The sequence below is a fragment of the Macrobrachium nipponense genome, chromosome 14, assembly GCF_015104395.2.
Source record: "Macrobrachium nipponense isolate FS-2020 chromosome 14, ASM1510439v2, whole genome shotgun sequence".
Classification (NCBI taxonomy): Eukaryota; Metazoa; Arthropoda; class Malacostraca; order Decapoda; family Palaemonidae; genus Macrobrachium; species Macrobrachium nipponense.
In genome coordinates, this window is record NC_087207.1 from 17,276,525 (window position 1) to 17,288,072 (window position 11,548).

Here is an 11,548-nt window from a genome sequence, read left to right on the forward strand (position 1 = left end):
TCTTATTACAGGTAAATTAGTTATTACTCTACAAAATATTTCGAAACATTATTGTTCAGAGATCTGTTGCACTTGAATTAAACAAACCGACGGCAGAAGATGCTATAAATCATTCCTCTCTATTATAATACTTTGAAATGATACTTCCAGAGAATTTTTAAATAAGGACAACCATAAGGAATTCATTGTGACTTTTCTGGAATACAAGTGTTCTTAAAAGAAGGACAAATAATTTAAATGTGTGTCGAATCAGTAGGCATTAATAACCTAACGTTTGCTGATATATATAAAGTTCTCTGCATATCAATTACTATGTTCTGTTAAAGCAGTCCTGAAAAGTAATAAGCTACTTACGGTGCTAAAATGATCTAAATACTTAACTGGGATTTTCCTTTGTTGTTATCATTCTTAAAGGCTATCTTGTCCTGGGCATGACGATTTTGTAACTTACACCGTAAGGATACCATGTCAATGTAGCATCTTACCAAGTATGATGATAATGAACATCTGGAAAAAAAAAATAAAAATAAAACTCACAGGGCACACTAATACACCATTAATTGGCGGTAACATGTAGTTTTACTTCGTAAGCCTAAGCTAACTTAATTTCATAAAGAAATATGGAGTGGCGTTTGCAACAGGATTGCTTATCATTTTGTTTTTTGAGCCAAACAGCATAGACAAGGGTGTATACGACGCAATACCGTTGGGATATTACCGAGATAATGAGAAAATTACCATAGTTCGTTTGTTTTTGCGTTCATTCCGAAGGGGATTGTATTGAACAACGGCGGGAAACTCCGCAAGACCGCCTTTGAGTAACAGCCCTTTCGGGATGAACTCAAAACCATTAACAAAGACGGTAAATTTCTAGTGATCTTGGTAGATTTCTCATATTACTCCACCTGCACTGAATCGTATACACTTTTCACTATGTTGTTTAAACCAAATACACACACACACATACATACACATACACACACACACACACACACACACACACATATATATATATATATATATATATATATATATATATATATATATATATATATATATATACATTAATAATAATAATAATATAATAATCGATATCTTCGCGGGTCATCTCATTTACATTTACCCCAGACGAACGTTATAGACCACGATAGTCTAGAAAAGCACTAGAGTCGGTTCCAATTTCATCTTTCCACCCATGTGTGAAGATGTGGCTATGGAAGAGGGATGGGGAAGGTAGGCTTGAGGGAAACAGTTGGGGAAGGAAGAGGGTAGGCGAGGGGGAAAGGGGTGGAGGGGGGAGGGAGGGAAGGCAAGGTGGGGTAGAGGGGAGGGGGAAGGAAGAGGGCAGTGAGAGGGGGAAGGCTCGCGGGAGGACACAGCTAAAGTGACTGGCTGGACCATCAACGTTTCCATAAAAGAAAAAAAGAAAAACTTTCTTCAATAACACATTTGAAAGTTGACATTTACAATGAGCACCCGCTCCTTACTAAACCGATTTGTATCGATGATATACTGATACAAGCACACGAAAGGCGAGCTTGTATCAGTCTAGTCAGATGATCAAACACATCTGGACGATGAGCCTACCGTGATTATGATAATCTTGGTATAGGCCAGGCTACACTTACTACGCCTATGTTCACCAACTGCTCAAATCACGATTTTCTAATCATTCAAACTTTATCAGTGTACAGTTGCATTGCATGCATATAAGAACTTATATTCATACCAAAGTATATCAACGCTCAAAATAACTTTTAATAGCCTGCCACTATGACATGAAGCCAATGCGGCTAGGCCTATTCTACTAATTCACCAAATATTTGACTTTATTGGCTTTCTTTTATTCCATTTTAGTCAAAAATTATTTTTCTATTACAACCTTCACTTATTAATTCTGTTAAGTATCGTTCCATAGCCAAACAAAACAAATTATAACAAGGGTAGCCTTCTATGCCATCAACACTAAGGAAGACGGGAAAGCAATGGGGCACTGATTTCATTTTCTTTCGAACTGCTTTCTTTTTCTGTGCATTTCGAACGCATTTTGCTGAATTAAAAACTTTAGTTCAACAAGTTATTCAGCTAAATAGTCCCAGTCACCGGAAAAAAATATGTTTTGAATATACATCGCTATCAAGCCGAGTATTTAACTTAAATTTCTCGCATTTCTGCCAATATGGCAATGGCTGTCCCCCATACAACAATGTATAGTTTCAAATACCAACCTACTCATGTAATATACATGCAAGAAATCATTCAAATACCTTTCATTTGTTACTCGCATAACCAGATGTCTTTTCATTTACCTGAAACGAAATAATAATATTATTATTTGAAGTCCATCGTTCGTTTGCGTTGGTGTTATACCTATTATCGACACGAATCGCTGTTTACGATTTAGTTGGGGATATTTGGAGATTTTTTGCATATATATATATACACATTCAGGTGTAGTAATGAAGACATAGTTTGCATTTTTATACCAGCAAGTCTACGTTGGTGAGTGGACAGAAGGAATGAAACAAGTTATAGTACTATACCACAGCTTTTAAAAGACGCCCTGGTTAATTTCATACTCTATTCTCGAACATTTCTGTTTAATATTAAACTTTTATGGTCCACTGACATCATTACAAGACTAATTGTTGAAATAAATGGAAATTGGCCGCTGCTAACGACACAACCCCGTAGGTTCTGTCGATCTGGTTGCAATTCTTACTCAGCATAGGCCTAGCAACATGGTCGCCTTTTCATGCAGAAGGTGAATATTTAACGTACACTAAAACTGAATTAAACCCAAAATAAACACGGATTATTACCTGTTTTCTAGGTCAGATTGGTGTGAAATTTAAGTGGGAGGCTTTCTTGCCGTTTGTCAAAAGAATACTAAAGTGTAGGAGATGACGAAAGCCACGTCTTCATGGGTCGGCTGCTGCAAGCTAACTGAATTTCCCGCCAATAGATGTCATGGCATGTCTGTGACACATATTGGCTGTATCGCTAAAATGCGTCAGTTTTCGCTTGGGCATAAGCCCTGGTCTTTCCAATTTGCTCACTAATTTCAATATTATCAACTTCTGTTGTTCGTGGACAGTTACAAAGCAACAGAGGGTAGCCACTAAAAGCGGCCGATAAACTGTTCCTCCGCAACCACGACCACGAGCCCTGCCTGACTCCACCACCTTCCTCATCCCGGTCTTTCTCATGCAATGTCACAAACACGCACACGCTCTCTCTCTCTCTCTCTCTCTCTCTCTCTCTCTCTCTCTCTCTATATATATATATATATATATATATATATATATATATATATATATATCATTGTCACACAAATAACTACAACTTATCTTATTTTATAAATAAATTCATTCGACTCTTTGCATACCGTAAGACTCTCTCTCTCTCTCTCTCTCATTGTCACACAAACAACTACGACTTATTTTATAAAACTAATTTATTCGACTTCTTTGTATACTATAAGACATCTCTCTCTCTCTCTCTCTCTCTCTCTCTCTCTCTCTCTCTCTCTCCTTTACATTACAGCTGACTGCCTTTTCCGATTTCTCGATTACTTGATACCGGTCCCCTCCCCACAGCACCCGTGTGAATGTATGCATATCATAATAAATAATAATATTAATGATAAACATAAGATTGTCTATCGCTGCATTTAAAGCACCCTATTTCGTCCGAGTAGGAGGTTCGTGCTGTAAGTGCACCCACTTTAAAAGTTTTGCCTTACTTCCCATGAGGTGCACTGTATGTATTACTATAAGGTTCTTTGCAGCGTGCCTTCGGCCCGTTGCTGCAACCCCTTTCGTTCCTTTTACTGTACCTCCTTTCATATTCTCTTTCTTCCACCTTACTTCCCACCCTCTCCTAACAATTGCGGAGGGGCTAGTACTAAACACGGCGCCTCTGAGTTGACACTGGATTTTTTTTGGGGGGTGGGGGGCAAAGGTGGATACATACCGGATTAATGCCCTCTTTCCACTTTTTTTTTTTTTTTTTTTTTGTTTTTTTTTTTTTTTTTTTTTTTTTTCACGCTGAATGGCTGAAGATGCCTACATTCCTTGAAGTCAATGCAATACATAAGATGCTTAAGGAAATAGGTTAGTCCGAGTATCACACGTACTTGGATAGTGGTGATAGAGATGGTGGTAGCGGTAGCAACTATAGAACAAGGCGATTAAGTAGTTAGGAAATATTGGAAGTGTTTCCATATGACTAATCATCGCTGGCGATAACTTCAGCCTTTCCTTCTATCAAGAATGCGGAAGTTTGGACAGGTTACATTAGGGTCGTTGATAGTTAGCTTTACCCTTAGAAATGTAAAACGTTTTTCTTATGTTTTTTCCGTTATTTTATGTCCTTGATTATGTGAGATATTGAAACTTTTCAGAAGTGAAGGAACATTCAGTTCCTGCTATAGTAGATTCACATCAACCGTGCATTTGATGTCTAGGCCAGTCCCTTCCGACGCTTCTGATTGGCTGTTGATAAGCCAATCACAGGGCTGGAAAGTGGAAACTCCCAGTCTCTCGAGAGAGTTCACATGGGTATGATCTAAGTTCCATCTCTCCTGAGGGATACGTTTTTCAGGAGAGGTGGAACATACATCCTACCCATGTGAACTCTTGAGATAGACTGAGAGTTTCCAGCCCTGTGATTGGCTTATCAACAGCCAATCAGGAGTGTCGTAAGGGACTGGCCTAGATGTTAAATGCACGGTTGATGTGAATCTACTGTAGTAGGCCTAATCTTTGAAGCACAAATAGTATGAAACATCACAGATTTATGAGTCAGCTTTCATTGTCACATCTGGAAATTTTGGAAAACGTGTTAAGAAAATGTGAAGATTAAATCAATACCCGTTTCGTAGTGTTCGGAAGGGAGCAGACCTACTTTCCCTTGGTCCTGTTTCCTGGGCCCAATGTTCCCCGGAGCGCTAATATTAATGACTGGTTTAAATTAAACAAATTATCTTTGAATGTAAATAAAACAATAGATATGATTTGTCGTGATCCAAGATAAGAAAGTTAACCGAATCAATATTAGATGATGTTTCCACGGAATTTGTACAATAATTTGATTATATAAAGTGACTTGTTATATGTATGGTGATCCACACATATACGTATATGGCTTCAATCTATTTATTTATTCAGTTATTTGTAGGTGTAATAGGATTCTTGGGCGTTAAATTTATGAGTAGCTTCCATTACTGCATATAAACGATTAATATATTTGCTTCTGTTTTTCTTTATTTAATATGTTTTAATTACAATTACTCGGGAGGATTGGTAAATATTTCTGTTTCTTATTAGCCATGAACTAATGAATTTTTTTTCTTCACATGAGACATCCTTTATGGCATTAAAAGAATAATGCAACGAAGTACAGAATCACAAAAGTTTTTTTTTTTCAATTTACTACAATTTTTAATGTAGTTCTACTTAGCACTACTTAACTACCATTGAAACTCGCTCCCTTTCTTTCAAAATATTTCGATTTATATTTCACCGTTTACTTCAACTATAGTAGCACCTTCAAGTAAAGAGAAAATGCACAGAGGGTAAGCAATTTTGAAGCAAATACATTGTACTTACGTATTCTATTATTTTATCACATATTACTACATAGATATATAATTTACGTGAAGGTAATTGAGGCGATAAACGTAGGAATGAGAGAAACCCCGAACGATTTGTTAATGGAAAACTCGGGCGATGGCTGGTGAGGGTTGTCAAACCGTCCAAGGTGACCCAAGAAGCCGGTTGGTTTCGTTTCCCCCGAGCAACGGTAGGTGGCAGCACTTTGCAGGCTTACATGATTCTATTTCACCACCAGAAGGAAAATCTTTTAGAATAGGTCATTATTAAACTGGCATTTTACTTGATTTATTAACCTAATCTTCTCCAATAAATCTTGAATGACTGTTTGGAGTAAATTGACACATTACATGCAAAAATATTGCACATGTATGTACAATGGCAGGTGACAGCATCTTGCACATAAAGCATAAAACTGGCCATATAGGCCTCAGGGAACATAGAACCCGGGGAACATAGGCCCCATGTAACATAGGACCCAGGGATCATAGGCCCCAGGTAATATAGGTCTCAGGTAACATAGGACCTGGGGAACATAGGCCCCAGGGAACAAAGACCCCAGGTAACATAGGTCCCTGGTAATATAGGACCCAGAGAACATAGGATTCAGGTAGCATAGGACCGGGGAAACATGGGCCCCAGGTAACATAGGACCTGGGGAATATAGTCCCCAGGTAACATAGCACTTGGAGAACATAGGCCCCAGGTAACATAGGACTCGTGGAACATAGGTCCCAGGTAACATAGGACCCGGGGAACATAGGACCGTGAGGAACATAGGCCCCAGGTAACATAGGACACAGGGAACATAGGCCCCAGGTAACACAGGACACAGGGAACATAGGTCCCAGGTAACATAGGCCCCAGGTAACATATGACCTGGGGAACATAGGCCCCAGGTAACATAGGACTTGGGGAATATAGTCCCCAGGTAACATAGGACTCGTGGAACATAGGTCCCAGGTAACAAAGGACCAAGGGAACATAGGACTGGGGGGAACATAGGCCCCAGGTAACATAGGACCCAGGGAACATAGGACCGGGGGGAACATAGGCCCCAGGTAACAGAGGTCCCAGGTAACATAGGACCCAGGGAACATAGGACCGGGGGGAACAGAGGTCCCAGGGAACATAGGACCGGGGGGAACATAGGCCCCAGGTAACATAGGACCCAGGGAAGATAGGACCGGGGGAACATAGGCCCCAGGTAACATAGGACCCAGGGAACATAGGACCGGAATGAACATAGGCCCCAGGTAACAAAGGACCAAGGGAACATAGGACCGGGCGGGAAACTAGGCCCCAGGAAAACATAGGACCCCCAGGGGGAACATAGGGACCGGGGAAAATAGGCCCCACGGTAACAAAATAGGACCCAGGGAACATTAGGACCGGGGGGAACATAGGCCCCAGGTACCATGGGGACCAGGGAAACATAGGCCCCAGGTTAAACATAGGACCCAGGGAACATAGGCACCCAGGGGGGTAAAACCATAGGACCCAGGGAACATAGGACCCCGGAATGGAACATAAGGCCCCAGGTAACAAAGGACCAGGGTAACATAGGAACCGGGGGAAACATAGGCCCCATGTAACATAGGGACCCCCAACCCAGGGAACATAGGACCCAGGGTTAACATAGGAACCAGGAGGAACAAGGACCGGGGGGAATGAACATAGGCCCCAGGTAACCAAAGGACCCAGGTAACATAGGACCCGAGGGGAAACATCGGCCCCAGGTCACAAAATAGGAACCCAGGGAACATAAGACTGGGGGGAACATAGGCCCCAGGTAACAGAGGTCCCAGGTAACATAGGACCCAGGGAACATAGGACCGGGGGGAACATAGGCCCCAGGTAACATGGGACCCAGGGAACATATGACCGGGGGGAACATAGGCCCCAGGGAACATAGGACCGGGGGGAACATAGGCCCCAGGTAACATAGTGTTGAAAAAATAACACTAAGTTATTTTTTGTTTTCTGTTTCTTTTTTTTAATATGGTAATTTGGTAAGTTTGTAAATGATTGTTTTATTTTTAACTTGCATTTTTAGTATTTAAATATTTTTTGTTTACATAAAATGATGACAATTCCTTAATAACCTGTTAAAAATTAAGATGGTTTGGGTCGTTGAAGAGATTTGCTGCTCGTTATACATTTCTTACAGAAAGGAGAAGTGGACGGCTTTTAATGAAAATGAAGGTAGTTCTTAGCCATTTTCACCGGTGACAACATTGGATTTACTTAGCTCTTTATCGTCATGGTGAAAAAATAAGTGATCGGTACCATGGATCCGCATCTTACGTTACCTTCTGCTTGGAAGCCTTATCAAGAGCCAGCATAGCAATTGTGACTTATTGCATTTATAAACAGCATACACGGACAGTATGGGTTGTGAGGTACGTCATCATTTTTAAAGGTCATTTAAATTTTATGATTTATAATCCATAGTTCATTCAATAATGAAAGTCCCTTGCTTTGCTTTTTAGCCCCCACAAATAAATATACCCTTGGATAATATTTATATCATTTACAATTTTTATGGGATTGCCATATTATAATTTCCCAGTCATAGTTAAGAGATTCATTTTATCTTCAGTTACTTTGTGCTGGTTAGATCATTTAAGTGTTGTATCATATTTTAGTATTTTCTCATTTGCCACTTTTGTTAATTAGTCGTTTATTTACATTCGCTCTTTTTACTACTTAGGTGGTTATTCGTTCGGCCTTACTGTAAATTTGGCTTGTTGTATACAAGTAATGTACTTAATACGCTAAGTGGACCATTGCCTTTAGGTAATTATTATTTGATAGTGTTAAGTGAAATCCATTATTGATGCAATACATATATTTGAATGGCATTCCTGTGTTTTTAAATAAGTTTATTAGTGTTTTTGATAGTTTAAATTACCATTTTTAGTGTAACTGGTATTTGGTATATATTTATCTAGGGGTTCTTGAGAATGGTAATTGGAAGTTGGAGATGCTTGACCATCGCTTTGACATCCATTTAAGGCGATCATCTTCGACAGCAGCAACAACAGCATTGGGTTTAATTTGAGCAGCAATACATGAAACCATTTTATTATATCTTATTCAAGTTCATAATTTTATGAAGGTTTCATTAAAATAAGAAAATTACTCTTTGTATTAATTGTCCAATTACGTAGTAAATTTTTCGAGATGGTTTGGGTCGTTCAAGAGATTTGCTGCTCGTTATACATTTCTTACAGAAAGGAGAAGTGGACGGCTTTTAATGAAAATGAAGGTAGTTCTTAGCCATTTTCACCAGTGACAACATTGGATTTACTTAGCTCTTTATCGTCATGGTGAAAAAATAAGTGATCGGTACCATGGATCCGCATCTTACGTTACCTTCTGCTTGGAAGCCTTATCAAGAGCCAGCATAGCAATTGTGACTTATTGCATTTATAAACAGCATACACGGACAGTATGGGTTGTGAGGTACGTCATCATTTTTAAAGGTCATTTAAATTTTATGATTTATAATCCATAGTTCATTCAATAATGAAAGTCCCTTGCTTTGCTTTTTAGCCCCCACAAATAAATATACCCTTGGATAATATTTATATCATTTACAATTTTTATGGGATTGCCATATTATAATTTCCCAGTCATAGTTAAGAGATTCATTTTATCTTCAGTTACTTTGTGCTGGTTAGATAATTTAAGTGTTGTATCATATTTTAGTATTTCCTCATTTGCCACTTTTGTTAATTAGTCGTTTATTTACATTCGCTCTTTTTACTACTTAGGTGGTTATTCGTTCGGCCTTACTGTAAATTTGGCTTGTTGTATACAAGTAATGTACTTAATACGCTAAGTGGACCATTGCCTTTAGGTAATTATTATTTGATAGTGTTAAGTGAAATCCATTATTGATGCAATACATATATTTGAATGGCATTCCTGTGTTTAAATAATTTATTAGTGATTTTGATAGTTTAAATTACCATTTTGAAGTGTAACTGAGATTTGGTATTTTATATTTGTCCAGGGGTTCTTGAGAATGGTAATTGGAAGTTGGATCATCTTCGACAGCAGCAACAACAGCATTGGGTTTAATTTGAGCAGCTATACATGAAACCATTTTATTATATCTTATTCAAGTTTCATAATTTTTATGAAGGTTTCATTAAAATAAGAAAAGAAAATTACTTTTTGTATTAATTTTCCAATTACGTAGTAAATTTTTCGAGATGGCGCCCAACGTGGGGCATAAGTAAGGTGCTGTTTTTGCTGTCTGGTTAGCTTCCGGGTTGGGGTTTCGTTTGTTTGTGGGTCCATGGTCTATCCTTTAAATTTTATTGAAATGAGTGTAGAATTAAAGACTCGTAAATATATTCGTGGCCAAGTAACGCGGTTGTTTGATGAACGTGATAAATTCACGAGTATGAATAAAACTGAGTGCAAGGCTGTTCAAATTAAACTGGTTTCGTACCGTGATCAGTTGAACAGTCTTAATACTGTAATCCAGAAGTCTTTGTATGGAGAAGGGAAAAAGGAGGAGGAGTTCTTATTAGAATTGCAGTCTTGTGATGATTACTCAGATAAATTAAATACCTGTTTTGCTGTTTTGCAATTGATGGATTCTAAGCCTGAGTCTAAGGATTCTGAGACCGCAAGAAGTCTCTTGAAGAGTCCTGTAGTTCCATTTCCGGTTTACGCTAGCACCGAAAGTGAAAATGTTGAAAAATTTCTTGTTGAGTTTGAATCGGCTATTGCCACATATTCTTACACTGAGAGGGATAAACTATTACTTCTCAAGCAACAGGTATCAGGCAGAGCCTCAATTTTGCTCGAGAATCTTGAAATTTCAAAGCAGACTTATACTGATGCTAAGAAATTGCTTAAAGAAGCACTGGCTTCTCGTTCGCTGCAGAAATTTCATGTAATTAAGCAATTGAGTGAAATGAAGCTTGAGTACGGTACTGATCCCTTTTCTTATATTGGAAAAATTACTAATGTAACTGAAACTTTTTCTACATTTGAAATCAAAGTAGATGATATTTTGCAGTATTTCTTCTGGCAAGGCATGAATGAGTCCTTTAAAGCTCAGCTTGTAAATGTGACTAATCATGTACGTCCATCACTTGAGGAGATAAAGGAAAAATTCTTTGAAGCATCTGAACGTTATATAGACGTCACAAGAAAGTTTAATGAAAGGGGGAGACACGGAGGAAAATCTTCTACGTCACTTGCAGTTAATGTTAAATATGAGGATAATGAAACTAACAGAATTAGTAATGCTGACGCCGCTTATCCGAGGAAAGGGTGCACTCTTTGCCAGGAAAACCATGCAACACATAAGTGTATAAAATATAAAGAACCAGAGCATAAGCTGAGACGCTTAGAAGAACTTAATGGTTGCAAGAAATGTGCTAACATTGGACATACAACTGACAAATGCAAGTTTAAATTCTTTAAGAAATGCTATTTTTGTAAGGGTTGGCACTTTTCATTTTTTGTGTGATCAAGGTGGAAAATCTCATGATGAAAAACCACAAGTGAATGGGAGAGGTGGCAAGGAAGTAAAAGCAGGTAAATCAAAACACAGGGAAACCTCAAGTGATGTGATGATTATAACGAAAGCTTTGCATACCTCTGATGGCGCCTCTGTTTTGCCAACTTTTACCTGTGAAATGTTGAATGGATCCCTTGTTAGAGGTTTGAAGGACTGTGGCTGTCAGACCAGTTTTGTAACTGAAAAACTTGTATGTGATAATAGGTTGAAAGTGTTAGAAGATAATGTCTCTTTAACAGTCAATGGTTTTAATTCAAGTAAGAAGTATAAGTCCAAGATAGTTGAATTAAAGTGCAACTTTGATGATAAGGCTTGTGTAATACATGCATTGTGTGTACCAAGCATAGATATAAATTTGTCATTGCCAGGAATTTCAGAAGTGGCC

The 11,548-nt window shown here is 38.4% G+C and overlaps 2 long non-coding RNA genes across 2 annotated transcripts in view; one reads left to right on the plus strand and one right to left on the minus strand.

The window, feature by feature from the left end:
• The window catches only part of LOC135226067 (uncharacterized), a 45,125-nt gene extending 42,202 nt beyond the window's left edge, over positions 1–2,923 (minus strand). Inside the window, exon 1 of the long non-coding RNA XR_010317137.1 lies at positions 2,823–2,923. This is a non-coding gene — a long non-coding RNA (uncharacterized LOC135226067). The remainder of the gene's footprint in view (positions 1–2,822) is intronic.
• Positions 2,924–7,566: 4,643 nt separating this feature from the next.
• Positions 7,567–8,775, plus strand: LOC135226068 (uncharacterized). Its single transcript, XR_010317138.1, has 3 exons — positions 7,567–8,017; positions 8,329–8,414; positions 8,570–8,775. It is a non-coding gene; the product is annotated as an uncharacterized LOC135226068 (long non-coding RNA).
• Positions 8,776–11,548: the final 2,773 nt, after the last annotated feature.